The 17,568-nt window shown below is 42.6% G+C and overlaps 1 protein-coding gene across 3 annotated transcripts in view; it reads right to left on the bottom strand.

Annotated features, from left to right (window-relative positions):
• sema6cb (semaphorin 6Cb) overlaps positions 1-17,568 on the bottom strand; it is a 257,350-nt gene that overhangs the window by 212,192 nt on the left and 27,590 nt on the right. For all 3 annotated transcript variants that reach the window (XM_085803468.1, XM_085803466.1, XM_085803467.1), the window contains exon 2: positions 7,053-7,138. The gene's annotated coding sequence lies outside the window, so the exon portion shown is untranslated. The remainder of the gene's footprint in view (positions 1-7,052; positions 7,139-17,568) is intronic.

Here is a 17,568-nt window from a genome sequence, read left to right as displayed (position 1 = left end):
TCTTCTTTTTTTCTGTGATTTCTAAGCCGATTTGAGGACGTTTAATCCAGCGGCCCTGGAAGAGATAGTTATATCCTCAAAGTGTAAGTCACACTGACTCTAAAATTGTGTGCATTGTGTCTGTGTTTTCAGATTTGAGTTAAGACTCGGAGATGAAAGTGTGAGATTTTTGGGCATTAAGGATTTGAAACAGCCTGGGCGTAACAACACAACATTTCGTTTTTTTTTTCTTCTTCTTTTTTTTTTTTTTTAGAAATTCAAATAAATAAAAACCTCCATGCAAATTAAGTTCCCATTTCATTTCCAGACTCAGAACATGCTTATTTAGTGCTTGTAAACACGGCATACAGCCAACTGCTGGCACAGCCACCGATTATTACGACGCACGCAACATTTTAATATCAGACAATTTTATTCATCTGGCGTGAACTTGCTCTAATCTCTCCTGAGGTTATCGAACAATTTAACAGAGGATCAACATTCACCCATTTCCGTTAAAATCAGAGAAATTTTCAGCAGAGAATAAATAAATAAAATACAATCAGTAGATCAAAAACTCTTCTGTTGAAGCGTCAGTGGTTAATCAGTAATAAAGACCAGCGTAGTGACGGAGGCAGCCAGACGTCCTGAGGATCCAGCTGAATAACGCTCAGATGATCAGACCATGATAAGATTAGCCCCAGACTACAGATAAGCAGAGAACAGAGCTCTGCATCTACTCTCCTACACCTTCTTTCAAAGTGAATGAACTTTCCAACCTGTGAAAATGTCAACCTCATTAGGAGTGTTTTGACCTGGACATTGTGTAACTTCTCCTGTTATCTATTCACACGAAAATCGATTATTTGGTTCAAAAGTATGTTTTTCATTAATCAGTAATCCCCCCATCAACAAACTGAAGTGTTCTGGTAAGCTCTGAATTGGCCGTTCATATCATTCATATACACTGATGCTGCATTCATGTGCAGTCGGGCAGACGGCCGTCAGTAACAAACCAGATGTCATTTTAGTCACAGAAGTCCAGAGAAAGCCGGTAAAATGTGGGTCAGGTAAACAATACCACATTGCCATGACAACATATTGTCACGTGTATTGTTTTGCCTCGTGCTGACGGACCACTTGTTTACATAGAGGCTTGTTTATGCCGTTACGTGCAGCGGCTGTCGTCCGTCTGCCGTCTGCCAAATTTCATGTGAATGCAGCATGAAAAATACGATTGAGTTGCTTGCGATATACAACCGCAACGCTAGATGGGAGGAATTCCTACACAATGTACCTTTAAAGTTTGAAAAACGAAAAAAAAAAAAAAAGAAAGAAAAGAGCAGTAAAACATGGCCTACATGCTGATTTTAGATGTAAAGTTGTGTCTGTTATATTTTGTGCTATTTATATGATTTCATTTTTCCTGCATGAGGGTATTGTTTTGTGTACATCTGTGTATGTTATGTAATATAGTTGTACCCCCCTTGTCTTTCCAATTGGCAAAGCCTCTCCCTTGAGACCACAGATTTCTCAGTGTCACCTCAGGAATGGCACTGAACAAAAAAAAAACCCCTCACAGTCTTTGCTTGCGGTGGACCTCATTTTCTCCCACCTCCTCAAGTCTCTGTATCCCTGGAACTTTGAAGTCCAGCCAGCAAAGGGCTTTGAAAAAAGCCTGCAATCTCCCCCACCATGACCAGGCGGAGGATTAGCCAAGCCCTGCAGGACCGAGTGGAACGAGGACGGAAGAGGGCTGGAGGAGGAGTAGCGCCATTTTCCACAAGGGGCCATGTACACGCAAGCAATTCTTCCCTCCAGCCAGAGCTATGGGGGATTAACAGGCTACTAAAGGAAGCAGAGAACAAACCTCCAGCCTGTTTTTCTTGAGTTCCACAGAAACCAATTTACAGCTGAAGAACTGAGGGAGGCCACTAATTCTCCCCCGTAATGTAACTGCCCTCCTGCCTCCACTCTTTTGCTGTGTCGCTCATAAAAAAAAAGAAAGAAGAAAAAATAAAGTCCGCTTTTGTGAGACGGCGTTTTCAGGATGCCTAATTCTAAGCATCTACAGAGGATTCAATTATTGATATGGGAACTTCTGTTGACTCAAAAAAGCAACATTTCGATGTTCACAGGCTGAGGAAAAGAAGCAGTTAATCTCCTAATCTGGCCATCGGCGCTGATACGATCAGTCACGGGGGAGGTCACCCCGGAAAGTTTGTTTTCCATTGTGAACCAAAACAAGAAGATTATTCCTCTTTCATCCGGTTTGAGCTCCAATATTTGTCTGCACTTTGGGGCTGCAGATATTTCATAGAAGCTCTGCTCTCCGTGCACTTTCACACTGTTGTTACTGCACAATATATAAAGTAGTTGTTGTAGTCGAAATGTGCCACTGGAAGGCCTGATGCAAACATCTGTATTATTTTAAAGGCAACAGGCAGAGAGAGAGAAAAGGTTTTTCTTTTTTTTTATCGTCCTTTTCCACAAAGTGAATTTAGGGGAGGTTATCCAGCAGGCATCAGTTGTGCTAGACTGCTGAATGAATTGTTGGCTTGTCTCACTGATGTACAACTGAGTCACGGAATCTGCAGCATCTCCGGATCCATTATGACAGCACTATCAATAAGTAATAGCGACTTAGCTTAGCGGTGAGGACATAGGGAACAATAGGCCTTGATTTAAAAATAAAACAAGGCAGATCTATACGCTGCTACTGCTGCTGCTGCTGCTGCTGCCGCTGCCTCCCCCATCAGTGCTTTTCAAGTAATGGGGTCTTTTGTCTTATCTGTGACTGAGAGAAGCTTGAGGTCTCTGCCCTTCATCCCTTTGTTGTTACAGAGTCTCCTGTGGAAATGGAAGATTGGCCCGTACGCGTGGGTGTGCGGAGAGGAGCTCGGCAGCCGTGCGAGCACATCAGACTTGAGCGGTCTTAATAAAGCTTCCCTCTATCCACCCCAGAGATCTCCTCACCCCAATTATACGCCTGACACCTCAGCCCTCCTCCTTCTCCTCTTATTTCTCACCCTCCCTCCTTCGCCTCCTCCCTCCACCCGACCATCCAGTTCCCAGCTCTGATCACGGCTCTACCTTTACTGTGCTCCCAGCCCCCCCCCCGGAGGCCGGCGCAATGTCATGCAGCCGCCTGAAGCTGACCATGGATCACTACTAGGGAGGTCGCCATTACTTGTTACTGTTTTAAAATCGTAATCAGATTATTTAGTGAGGACGATGTTTAAAAACGTGTAAATCGTAAAAACAATTTTTCACTTTAAAAGAATAGTTCACCCAAAATTCAAATTGCACTCATTATCTACTCACCCTCATGTCGAATAAGGGCTGGGAGGAGTTTCAGAGTCCTCCGTGGCTTCTCTGAGCTACAGGGGGTCTCTGCATAGCAGTGCATGTCCATATAACGGTTGCAAATGGATACCAACTGTCTTCGTAACAAAAAGACACACCAAAAAACAATCAAATACCTCCATGCTGCTCGTATGTAATGTCCGTCTTGTATTGAAGCCCCAAAATGCGAAATTGTTCCGAAAAAAATTAAATCTATATTTCAAGCGTGTTTGTAACGGAAGCTCCTCTTCCTGGTCCTTTCAAATCGCGCGAGATTTGGACGGACCAGGAAGAGGAGCTTCCGCTGCAAACAAGCTTGAAATATAGACTTATTTAATTTTTTTCGGAACCCAGAAATTTCAATTTTGAGTGAACTATTCCTTTAACTAGCAGGGGTCGGCAACCTTTAGAATTAAAAGAGCCATTTGGGCTTTTTCCCACCATATCGAAACCCTTGCAAGTTGCAGAACAGAGACGTGCCCGAGTGGTTAAGTTTGGAAAACTTTGGAGGAAAACGTATTTCCTCCAAACAGACACATTAAGTCGACGGCGGCTCGCCAGCCTGTACAGCATGCCGCAATGAAGTAGCAGCTCACCACCTATGGGATTCCCAACTGGCTTTGGACGGCAAAGTAAAGGGTAATGTACAGTAACTGGGTTTAATCACGTTAATTTCAATTTACCTAACATAACATTGAATTGGTAGGAAATGTTAATGTGTCATTTGCAATTCATTGTGTAGTGGTTCGACATGGGTTCAGCTTTCAGTGCAATGTGACAAGTTAAACAGCATTCTCTTAATGATGCGAAAAAACTAATGTCTCGTAAACTAAGCGTGAGGTCGATCACTTTTTTTAGTCGTCAGACAGTTCCAGTGTCAGTGTGCAACGGCCTGAAGACAGACGTAATGTAGCTATAAACTTTGTCATTTGGTATAACAATTAATGACTTCAATATTCTAAACATTTCCCCTTAATAATTTGTCCTATACTTATAGATACTTAAAATATTTGTGTTTATAATTAGTAATGTGATTTCGACTATATTTGATTTTACGCATTCATAGTGTTGTGAAATAAAAATGCACAACAATTGTGATAATTGTAATACTGTGATTATTTCTGACAAAATTCGTACCAAGAAAACCTACAATCGTCAATCCCTAATCATTACAGTTGTGCCACTGACTGTGCAGACTTAAAGCTAACCTTAGTGACTTGTGATTTCAATAGCAGTTCATAAAATCAGGGCATCGCTTGTATGAGTAATAATGTGGTTATCTAACCCAATAAAACCAGTACACAGAGCAGCACCGACCTGTGGAGGCATGTCTCTGACATTATAACACCATCAGGTCTGACAACTTCTCCCCCATGATCTTCACATCAACATCAAAGACAAAAGGCATGTTCTCATAAGTAAGTCCATTTAAATGAGTCCACCAGAACTATCACCAATGGTAACAGTAACCATCTGACATTTTTAACTGGGATTTACCATAAAACCAGAAAGTACTTCATCTCTTCCAACAATTTGGAGTTTCTCCAATGATTAAACGCTTCCTTTAAACTGCTGACAAGAAAATAACTAAGCAATTCTATGATCATTTAGGTTTTGCAAATATCTGATGGTCATTTGTCAGTATTTTCTAACATGATTTTATGCACCGATTGCTTCACTGAATCGCCTGGAAAAGGATTAGTCAAGATTCATTCATGTAAAAGGAAGTCTCAACAATGCCAGTCAAACTCATATACACAGAGACCCTCAGAAAAACACCAGGGTTCTGATTCACTTCCATCTGCAAAACAGGCTTGTAGGAGAAAATGCAAAATTAATAGAAACTGCAGGGAAAGATTTGAAAACACGAGGCTTAATGGGAGTGAGGAGGCCGGCGCTGACATCTGATAGTTACCAGTCCCCTTTGCTGGCAGAGCCAAACAGAATATAATGAAGCAAAATGGAGTAGACTCTCCACTGATTTCTTCCTGTGTTTATAACTAGCACGGATACCAGGAGAGGTAAACTCTGCTGCTAATCTGACCGCTGCCAAAAACCAAACTCTTAACCTTTGCTGGATAATAGGTTACTGAGACTTTTTTCCAATTAATAACGGCTCTGTGAGTTGCACTTGTTTACAAGGCACGCTTCCCTTGCCGTCCAACAGTGTGAACCAAAGCAAACCAAATTGCATTGTGCAGAAAAAGGTTAACTTCTCTGATGAGGAGCGCACCGAAAGAAAATGAACTGTATGCGTGATCACACACTAATGAAACACAATAATATCTACACACACACCAATCTACACACCAGCAGGGCTGCCACTCAGGCCGTATATTGTCCATCACCACTTGTTTTTGAGACATTTCTGTTGCTTTTACCTTCAGAAGCTTTCAAGGTCACAGCGGAACCGGCATCTGGCCAGCCATCTGTTTCCAGCCGTCCCACGGGGCGTCCTGTCATCAGCGCTCCTTGGCCCTGTCCTCTACTGTCCACATTCAGGCTCACTGGGGACGCTACCCGGCCAGACACAATAGCTCCTCTGTGATTCTACAGGTTTCTGACACATTAGTGCAGTTGTTTCCTCCTCCACCACCGTCTGACAACCTCAACAACCAGGTGTGTGGACGCCATCATCGGCCATCCGCACCGTACTTCGCCACTGCTCAGCCCAATACTGGGACTTTAGTGGGAGTTCATTTGTGTAGAAGTTTGTCCCACGGGATTTAAACTACACCCTTTATCCACAGACCCTTAAATCAGATAGAATAAAACTGGAAAGACAGAGCTTTTTATCTGAGAAAAAAAAAGAAAACTGAGGCTTATGGAGAGTGACAGAAGATTGCTCTACCAGAACTGACTGACATTCAACAGATAGCATGAACACAGCAGAAAGATGTGACAGTGGCAGAATTACAATCCCCAGAGAAAAGACAATATAAAGCAAAGCTTGACTTTAAAAACAGTGACTGCTGCTACACATAGCTGCAGATTGATTAACCACTCAGAGGTCCATGTATTAACAGCATGTTGTCTATATGAGACTTTGAAAGCCGTCTCAGACTAGTCTTCTCCCTGAAGTTTGTTCTCCCAACATTAAATAATCATGACTAAGCAGGAGAAAGTTCAGGAAAAGAACATCTTTAGGTTTTAACAAAACTCAACTATTCTTCTTCATCGGCTTCAAACAGAGCTTTAAACCGCCGAGCAGAGCGCAGGCAAAAAAACAACAAAACACAAACAGACACATCTCTTATGTGAAATGACATGAAATAATAATGTGCAGCTGTTTTGGCAGTGCCGAGATGATGCTTTCAGGGTCGTTTCAAAAAAGTGGTACTCATAACATAAACACGGCACTTCATAAAGAGCAAGCACAAAGCTTTTTGCTCCTCTTCAGCTCAATCATTTCACAGCATCAGATGACCTTACACTAAGTTTGTCCTTGGTTTTATAAAAAAAAAAAAAAAATGTTTGCTACGTATTTAAAAGCTAATTCCTGACATTTAATTTAAAACGAGTGGATGTGTAATTACATGATGATAATTTTTAAAAAGCAGCTTTCGGGAGCAAAGCTTCAATTAATGAAGTGGTGACCTCAAAGAAGACCTTTTACTCAATCACGTCGTATCCAAATTGATCTAAACACTGCATCTGAGAGATGAGTCAGCCTCCCGTCGTTTCCAAAAATAAACATCCTTCAGCCGTCAATCACACAGGGTCCTTACCTCGGTTTCCAAACAGTGCGACTTGCAGCGATCCAGGTAGGTAAACCCAGGCTGGCGTAGGCTTCAGAGAGCAGCTGTCAGTATATCTGGGAATGAGAAACAAGAGATGACTAATTACATCTGTGTCTGTCGAAGACGTAACGCAGGACGGCTTACGCTGATGCAACCTAAGCCTGAGAAGTCGTGTTGCACTTTTCCTTCAAAGGACCCTCCGAAAAAAAGTCCAAACTATGAATAACAATGACAGACTATTAGCGCCGGATGTGCTATTCACTTTCATCAGAGGGGTGCCAAAAAAAAAAACATGTTGCAGAAATGGTGAAACCAGCTGCTTTGAACTCTGCAGGGGAGATTAAATGGTTGTTGATGTTTGCGTGACAACAGGTTGCTTTTTTTTTGCAAATAAATGAACAGATATCTTTTTGACAAATCCCAGATCTTAAACTAGCCAAATCTGATGATGGCACTTCAGCTTGTAATGTGCTTTGACAAGCTGCTCCCAGGAAAACATTTTCATCTTGCCAGCGCAAAAAAAAAAACCTACAGAGAGCTTCAAATAATATCACAAAAAAAATGATGTGTGAATTCCTGAATAACTGAGAGCTGGAAAAGCAAATTTTTCTGCTTGTAAAGAAGTTGTCTCGTGGATGTATAGCGGACGTATGTAATTTCCGGCTCCATACGGCCACTGTTGATTAGTTTTCAATTGAACATTAAGCATTAAAAAAAGCAATCAGAGGTTCAATGTCATGCATAATCCCAGGAGAGCTCATGTGCCACGTTGAAACTGTGAAAGACATCACAATAAGCATGTGTGTTTCTGTCATTTCTGAGATTCATTAACTTGGCCACGATGGTGGAAAATCTTGGGACATAAAAAAATAAAGAACAACTTTGTGTGCAGCTTGAACCTGGAGATAGTTGGCTGATGTTTGGAAATGCTGCGTGTGTAATGACCTAGTTGGATCCCGACCTGCACGGAGACTAATTCTGACAAATGGAGACGACGGAGGTTTTTGACCTCGAGCCGAGCACATTTTCAAGTAGCGCAGGCCGGGATGACTTGCAGAGGCAGCATCCTCTGGATTAGCAAGCGCACACCAGCTGGCAGCCACATGCTGATGATGGTTCAGTTAAGGTTAAAGCAAAGCCAGCCCGCCAGCTTAGTTCTCTCTCTCTCTCTGTCTCTCTCTCACACTCTTCCACATTCTCAAGTTCTTTGTTTTGACAAAAGGACCACAAGCCCTGGATGGAAAGTACGACATGCTGTGCTGTGTATCAATAACAGCCTATTCTGGGTTGATATGATATGATTGGACATGCAGGAGACGTTGTCTTGTTTCAGTGGTATACCACAGCTGATTGGCTCCAACACATCCATTCTGAACTTTTTAGATCTGCCTGGGAAACATACAAAAAAAGAAAAAAAAAAAAAAACATCAAAAAGGTAGATAAGGCTGAGTGGAAAACAAATTCAACAAACGTTCCAGACTATCTCTGCGGCTATTTAAGTTCCCAGACTACAAATTGTCCCTAAATGCACCTTGGCTAATTTAGTAGAGAGTGTGTTTGTGCTTAATAGCAGAGCCGAGAGGGCTTCAATAACTTAGATCAGCTGGACAGCTGCTACAATGATGCCAGCACGTCTTCCATCATTTCTGATTGGAAAGCGTTCAACGGAGGACGGTGGAGCCGTTTTTACCGGGGTCAGGTGTCAGCAGCATTATGCGCTGTAAGCTGGTTTCTCACTCCTCTGTGTGCAGGCAGGAATATATCTACAAGTTCTATTTTGAATAGTGAACAAAAGGCTAAAAACAAAAGTGAGGGAGGTTTACACATTGACTGAGTGAGGAGAAGGGAAGAAGAGAAATGATCCTCTGACTCCCGATCAAATGCGTAAACACTGTTCGTCAATGTGAACAATTTCAAAACCGCAACTCGGAGCCACAACTGAGTGAGTCATTAAATCAATGATTGGCCCTGTGAACTGTTGGACCACATGCTCGGCTCCCCGCTTGGCTCTCTGAGGCTCTCGGCCCTGCGTAATCTGCCCAATCTATTATGGATGCATCGACTCTTCAAACTTCGCACTTGTGGAAGGACTCTTATTGATTCAGTAAACAGATGCTGGGAGACCGGAGGGGTCTGGAGATGATACCACAGGCCCACTGTTACATCAGCCCTTTTTAACAACGAGAGCTCAAACAACAAATTGAGAAAATTGGATTATTAAAGGGATAGTTCAACATTTTGGCAGATTGCGATTGCCACTGCCATAATCCATATAGTCGTAGCAGTAGGTTCGTTACCTTTAATTGTCGGTGCAAGCTGTTTTTAGAACGGCGGAGCAGAGCGGCGAGCTGCTCAGAGCTATGGAGGCTCATGGGATTTCTTGGTTTCCGTCATCAAACTCATCAAATACACAATCCAACAACTCCAAAACTCTGGTGGACAAGTTGTGACCTGCACATTCACCACGCTATGAGATAATAACAGAAAGTTATGAGGCTGAGTTGTTTTCGAGGCAAATGCAGAGACAGCTTGCTGAAAAACTGCCCCTGAAGGATACGCGCATCAGCTGTTTTGCATGAATTTACCTCTAAAACAACTCTGTCTGGTAACGTTGTGTTATTATCTCATAGCGTGGTGAATGTGCAGGTCACAACTTCTCCACCAGAGCGTTTTGGAGTTGTTGGATTGTGTATTTGCTGACTTTAATGAGGAAAACCAAGAAATCCCATTAGCCTCCGTAGCGTAGCTCTGAGAAGCTCGCCACTCTGCTCCGCCGTTCTAAAAACAGCTTGCACCGACAATTAAAGGTAACGAACCTACTCCTAAAACTATAGGGATTATGGCAATGGGCCAATTTGCCAAAATGTTGAAAAGCGTTAGCTACAAATTTCATTATCGATTCATTGTGGGATGGCACAAGAATACCATTAGTGAATGTGCGTCTGAGTGCGAGTCTGCAGCCTAAGTGTCGAGAACAAGTTTTAATGTTGAAACAAATCCTGTGAACAGTTAGTTTTGTGTTCAACGTTTAGGTGTTTTTTCTTATCTTCTATTATTATAAATAATTTATCACTTTACCCGCTCAGAGATGTTCAGCAGCTACCTGTTTTTTGTGGACTTTTCTGCACTGTCAATTTGAAACAATGTTGTTGGAAATTAAAGATCCAATTCATTGATGAATCGAACAAAAATAATCGACCAAATAATCGTTAGTTGCAGCCCTATTGACAACCCACGAGAGCACACAACATGTGAGGAATGCAGGGAAAGAATGATTAACCCCGTCAGGCAGCGCTTGCTAATTACAGCTTATTTGAAGAGGCTCAAAGTGCCAACTGGACGGAGGCTGCAGCCAAACAGAGGGCAAGATATCTTCCTAAAATCTCCCCTTGCACTTCCCTGTTCTCTACCCCCAACCTGTTAATACAGCCCTGGCAGCAGTTTGATTACTCAACTGAGCCCACTGTAAGAAGATTTAGTCACTCATCATCCCAGATCCAAACTGCAGGGTGCCGGATCTGGTCTGAGGATCAGCTCTGGAAGTTTCCAGGGATCATCCAGAGCTCAGCTCCATGACAACATGCTGGTCAGCCACTTTACAAACTTTTATTTCCCGCTGTCTTTTTTCCATAGCTTTCATTTCTTAATTGCAAGACTTAATGAAACTATCAGTCCATGGGAACAGGAATATTACTTTGCTGCAATGGCTGCTATGTAGAAGCAGAAAGAGGTTTTTATGAAGTTCTCTTCTGAGGAGTTCAGCAAAGGGACACATCGACATCTCTAATGTTGGGTGATTCTTCAAGCAGAAGCAAGTCAGCGTCAAATATCACATCCACCCTGATCGGGGCAATTCTACTTTGAGGGTGATGAGGATGTGTTCTCTGTTTCAGTCTTTTTTTCTGACCTTTTTCGATTTCACTGGAGGAGATGGGAGACATTTAAATGGCATAATGCCATTGCAGAACGCTGGAGAAGGACAGACTCTTTTTTTTCATTCATAATTATAGCTGTCCTTTGGAAATGCATCAAAATTAGACTTGTGCAAGCCCTATACCACCGCTGCTCAAATATCATGATATATCATCAGAATTGAAAAAAAAAAGTCTGGAGGGAAAACACCATCTTTTATAATTTAGCAGCTTAGTGGATGAAAGTGAAACAATGACCTCAAAAGAGGAAAATTAAGGTTAAATTTGATGCTCAATACCACACGCTGGAGAGAAATAAATGGTCATAAATATTAAATATAAATATTAATATTATAAACTCAAAACAGTAATGTGCTGCTTATATGTTTTATATTATTGTTTTTCCTTATCTTATATCTCCTTGTTGCTTTTTATGACATTCTAATTATACATTTCTATTAGGGGTGTAACGGTACACAAAAGTCACGGTTCGGTACGTACCTCGGTTCAGGGGTCACGGTTCGGTACGGTTTCGGTACAACAGACACTAATTGAATGTAAAACTAAAATCTGTCTTGTGTTATAAAAGTTAAAAGAAAAAAGAATACAAAATAAAACAAGTGCATTAGGAGTGTTATAATGCCATTCATTAATTCTAGAGGGAAAAAAACGTGCACTTGACAACTGGCAACTATTATTCGAATTATTAAATTATTATTATTAAAAAAATATTATTAAAAAAACAAAACAATAAACTGACATCAATGTTGGTTTACCCAGTTAAATTAGACTAGCAGTTACTTTGGTGATGTTTCTGGTCCTGCCTGTGTTCATAAAACATATTGGGCAGCTACACGCACATCCCCCAAAAAACTGAAGACTACAGATGTAGCCACCTAGAAGTTCCCCCTGGTCCCTGTCGGGACCTCTGCGGGACCGTGATGGGTCCGTGGCGGGTCCGTGACGGGCTCCCGCTTGGCCCGTGGCGATAATTTAATCCCCCGCGATGACGTAGCGAACGCAGCCACGACTGTTAACGCCCCTCTGCAGCCCGTGTGAAAATCAGCTGCAGTGTCTCATTAGTCCACGGGGAGGAGCAGTGATTTTGACCCGAGTTAATCTGTCAATCACTTTTCCTCCTCCTTTCTTTTTTCCCTCAGATGAATTGCTATAATTGCCTCCAAAACAGGCGATCTATAAGTAGCTTCAAAGATAAATAAACACCGACAGAGCACAAATAAAAATGTATATCACTCGCAGTTTACCTGTCTACAGAATTTGCATTCTAGTAAATGTTTGCCTTGTGGTGGTTTTAATGTTAACACTGAAGCATACGGTGCGCAAATAAACCCTAACGAATAAATAAACAACATGCCAACGTGTCCGTGAATATACACGCATGAGACTATATGTGTAAAATGAAAGTGTGGAAGTGACCGCCCTTATATTCAAACAAGAGGAAAGAGAAATAATTATGAGGTTCATAAATTAAAACCACATGTGCGTCGTGCGCCCTCGCCATGGCACAGCTGAGACTTAACATAGGCTACTGGATGTTTTTTGTTTGTTTGTGTGAAACCTGTAATATAAACAGTTATTTACAAGCCCCTCTTTCAGTTTTTACAAGCCCCCTCTTTCAGTTTTTGTCGGCAACCATGAAATCTGCTGTGCATCTCTGGCTTGCTCATTCACTCCTGATCTGCAAATAAATAAATACATTTCTAGTGACCACAGCGCGTCACGTCTCAGAACCACGGGCTACATTTGTGTATTTATTAGGGCTGTGCAAGTTGCGTTATGGCAACTCATTAAACTATTAACGCCGACATGTATTTTACTGCGCATTAATGCATGTTGCTCACATGCTTTTATTTTGTAAAAGTCTGTTGCTGGCTGCTGCTGCTGCTGTGTAGGGGTCAGAGTCACCGTAAACATGCGCTGTGCACCTCTGTAAAATTCTCAATAAAATTTCATGAATGAGTCTATTTTTCACCACAGAATACTAATATCCCTCCCCCTGCGCTATGCTGACCCGACGCGTCTAGTGGTTGACAGCTCTCTCTCTCTCTTTTTGTTTTTTACTTTTAATGATAAAGTCACGTCAAACCAGCCATTCCCATTAGGAGAGCCAAATGCCTGACGCGCGATTCCGCAATGATCTACTGGCACTGACGCACCTGTCTTAATATGGAACTCAACATGAGAGCGAAGGTGCGCTCTGCTCTTATTTCCATCTCATCTCAAAAGAGAGAGAGAGAGAGAGAGAGAGAGAGAGAGAGAGCGAGCATACAGTACGCTATACAGCGCGCACTGCACATCAGCTGATCCGCCGGTCCACTTATGCAAGTTAGTCAGATAATCAGGGCCGTTGCTAGGAATTCTGGGGCCCCTGAAAGAATACTAAAGTGGGCCCCTGACTTTTCCACTTTTTTTTCTTAGACTACATATGTATGATCATTTTTTATTTAGCCTACTTTGTTTTGATGCTAATGCAGCATTACTATGAGTATTAGTCAGGGTCTTATGCAGAATAATTCAGTCATACAAAGATTAGACTAGGTGCAGCAGGTGTCTTCAACTTTGTGAAGTTGTGATATCAAATCGGAATGGGGTTTATAGGGGGATTGACAGTATAGGCTAGTGCTATAACTAGTAAATTATAGTGAAAAATCAATACATTTAATTAATAAATTTAATCCAGAGGAAGTACAGAGTTAAATGAAATTCCAGCACTGACTCCATATGTTCAGACCATCTGCAATCCTGTTTGACACACTCTGTGTGTGTGTGTGTGTGTGTGTGTGTGTGTGTGTGTGTGTGTGTGTGTGTGTGTGTGTGTGTGTGTGTGTGTGTGTGTGTGTGTGTGTGTGTGTCCTGTCACTATGCCTCCTATTGATCATGCGCCCTGGCTACTTGGCCAAGGGGATGTGCCTTTGGCCGAATGGTTAGCGCACATGACTGTTACCCGAGAGTCTGGGGTTCAAAGACCGTCCTGGACCCTCTTCACCTTGCCACATGTGCCTTTCCTAACCTCTGCCATGAAGCACTGTTGCAAAATTACAACATTTTTTTGTAAGATAGATAATAATGTAAGATAATCATGAAAATAAAAATGTTTAAAGCAGGACCTTATAAGGAAATACCTGCTAATTTTCTAATCAATTCATAGTCAAAGCGGCGGGGGATGCTTGGAGATGGTAATGCTCTGGAGCAGGTGTGAATGTTCAGGGGTTTGGAGTGTGTTGTTGCTCAGGAGAGAGTCTGGTCCAGCTAGCCTTCCAACATAACATCCCCTCCCCCGGTCCTCCTTCAAAGTTGAACAGCCAGCTCCATTGCAAGCTCTGTGCGATTTGTGTGACAATGGGTGACCGATAGGTGGCCCATTAGGGCAAACAAAAGATTGAGCAATGATAATGCTAATTCCCTGGTCGAAGGCATGCACTGAATACCTGCAACTGCAAACATCTTAAAAAGGCTTTCATCACTCCCTTAGTTTTTTCCTATTTAAATGTAGATTCACAGTAAATAAATTGTGATAAAAAAAAATTGACAGTAGGTATTATTAGCTACAACAATTTATTTCCAGATAAAACAGTGGCCAGCGCATCTCCAGTAGCTAGGTCTGTTATAATTTCACTTCTTAAATCAAACATGTACTCGTGGTTCTATGAATTATGTGAATTTCCACTCACCACCAGCGGCGACACTTTAAATGCCGCCTCTGGCGATATGTACTGTTCTGTGAGAGAAGCGCCATCTCCTGGTCATGTCATGTATTTCATTGAATGGGTGGAGTTCCAGTAAAAACTAGTCACACCCAGGAAAAGGAGGGGGTCACGCCAGCTGCTGGGACTTTGCTGGAGCTCAGCTGGAACTCTCATGGGAACTGCATGGCAGCTGCATGGCAGCTGCATGGCAGCTGCATGGCAGCTGCATGGCAGCTGCATGGCAGGGGAACTTTGATGTGGCTCCCACTGTAGGTGCTGGACCACCAAGAAAGACACAGGTAAGGAAAAAAGGAGACCGCACACTAGTTAAAAGCTCCCGTGACAGTTTAATGTCACTTACACGTTTCGGGCGTCAGCCCTTCATCAGACAAAATGTGTCTGATTATATATAGTGTGCGGTCTCCTTTTCTCCTCACCTGTCTGTGTTCATGTCAAGAGGCTTAAAAGCTGCGGGATAAGTTGTTGCACACAACTTGTCTTTTTACTTGCACCAGTGATTGACATATCGGGTTGAACATGCGCTACGTGTTTGATGCGTTTCTAGCGACGCACCGCGCATCCGTGAAACATCGCCGACGGACTTTGTCCGGTGGACCAGTCGCGAGCATGGATGTATTATGGTCGCGAGCCGCCGCCGCCGTTTGTTTAATTGAGAAGCCACAGTGACATGAATGAAGCAGACAGCTCTCCTCCTCTAACTTCACTCTCTCATCACTTCTCTTCTTCGTCTGCTATGACGGCTGCAGGCAGCTTCGAGGCTCATTACCGCCACCTGGATTCAAATGAGGACTCAACTTTTTTTAAATTTTTTTTTTTATATTCATTCAGACGTATTCGTCGTGTGACTGTGTGCACCGAACCGTGACCCCCGTACCGTGACAGCACGGGACGAATACATATACCGTTACACCCCTAATTTCTATACATTTTCTTTTTTTTCCTTTGCATTAATCTGCATTAATGTTGGTTCACTGTTTGCTTGTATAATTGGCCGTAAAAAGTGTAATAGGAAAAAAATGTATTCAACCTCTGTCCTCTTTTTATGATCTAAAAAAATGAAATAAGACTCATAATGGGTGTAATAATAGATGTGTAATAACCATTCCAACACAAGGAAAAGAAATCTCTCCTGTGATAGTACATGGTGATATCATGTCACCATGTTCCCATCAACAATGCTATCATTACTGATAGGAGTGAGACCTATGAACCACAGACATACTTCCTACACAGAATGCATAACTCGCCTATAGTACCAAATATCTGTATTTCTTTTTCTTTTATTTCTCTATCTTCTAATAGACATAAAACCCAGCGGCTTCATTTCCACACATCAGTGGTGTGCCCATTGGACTCTAGTCATCAGTACTTAGTGGAAGCTACTAATCTAAACTGAAAATGGCTGAGGATTTGGTGTCGGAGCGAAATGCAAAAGCGTCTATTTGGCAGTATTTTAGATTTAACCCAATTCTACAACTTGTGCCTGTAGAAGGTAGCAGCATCTGGAAGTAACTCTCCTAATCTACAGATATTGAGCCAACAAGTCTTTTCTTGTAAAAAAAAAAAAAACATCCTGGTGTTGTCACGAGTTTATTACCCAGTGGGAAAATTTCCAGACCGTAGCATCTCTAAACGGCTCTAATTGGATGATTGATATAATTGTCAATGGCCTGCATGCTTGTGCAGTTTTGAGCAACTAATAAATCTAGCAGAGGAGCTCGGAGGGTGGGGGGGGGGCCTTTCTGTCTTCCACCAAAAGCTAACAACCCAGCGATCATCTGGTAAACAGAGCGCGCTGCTGCCCTCTCTCCACTTAGCTGTCTATTAAAGGAAAACATGTGGTGGAGTGTCTTGTTTCAGAGAAAGTGAAAACACACACCCGCTGAGGTGCAGCCGAGCAGGAGGGGAGATGGGGGTGGGGGGTGGGGGGGGCATGTTGTGACTCTTGTGTCTTCCTCTTTCCTTTTGTACCGCATTCCCTCGCTCCACAGCACCACATGGGGCAGGGTAAGTGGTTTGACCTCCTCCTCTACTACCACCACCCCCATGCCTTAAAGGGATACGCCAACATTTTTTTTTCTTCGTGTCTTGCCTCACTCCCAAATCTATGACAAGCAGATAGACACCATCCTTTCGACTGTGCATGCAGTAACAAGGGAGATACGGGCAGAGCTGGCGCACCGCTAATTAGCTTAGCTCAAACGCTGGAAGTGTATAGGTAGTGTTAGCCTGCCTCCTACCCGAGCCGAAATCAGCAGTCAGAAGCTGATTTCATTTTAGCTCTAACCTCTGTAAATATATCACTTTATCGACATTTCAAACATTTTTAGGCGAGAAAGTAGCCGTTTAGATCAGCAGTGTGTCGTTAATTTGTCTAAATACCAGCTGTTTACAATTTTGTTCAGACGAATTTGGCGCTACTCAAGCTAGCTGTTGTGACCAACGCACTTCCGGTTACTTAAACAAATAAAACACCCATTACAGAAAACCATGATGATAGAATTTGTGCTTTTACTTTGAAATAGGAAGCTAACCTACCCTCGATGTAGCTAGCTCGAACCAAAATAAACCGTCTTTGCTTGAACCCTCCATTTTGAGCGATCTCGTCCCGTTACCGGCATTTGACCGCTCAAGATGCCTTACCGGAGAGTTTTGTCAGCTCTGAGACAAAGATCGGCCCGCCGGTTTCCATTTAGAGTTGCTGAAGAGTGTCTCTGATGACTTTAGGTGGAGGCAGGCTAACACTATCCATACACTTCCAGCGTTTGAGCTAAGCTAATTAGCGATGCGCCAGCTCTGCCCGTATCTCCCTTGTTACTGCACGCACAGTCGAAAGGATGGTGTCTATCTGCTTGTCATGGACTT

The sequence above is a fragment of the Trachurus japonicus genome, chromosome 16 (assembly GCF_045865225.1).
Source record: "Trachurus japonicus isolate A0001 chromosome 16, Traja_1.0".
Classification (NCBI taxonomy): domain Eukaryota; kingdom Metazoa; phylum Chordata; class Actinopteri; order Carangiformes; family Carangidae; genus Trachurus; species Trachurus japonicus.
Note: the sequence above shows the minus strand (reverse complement) of the source record. Positions and strands in the feature narration are given on the sequence as shown.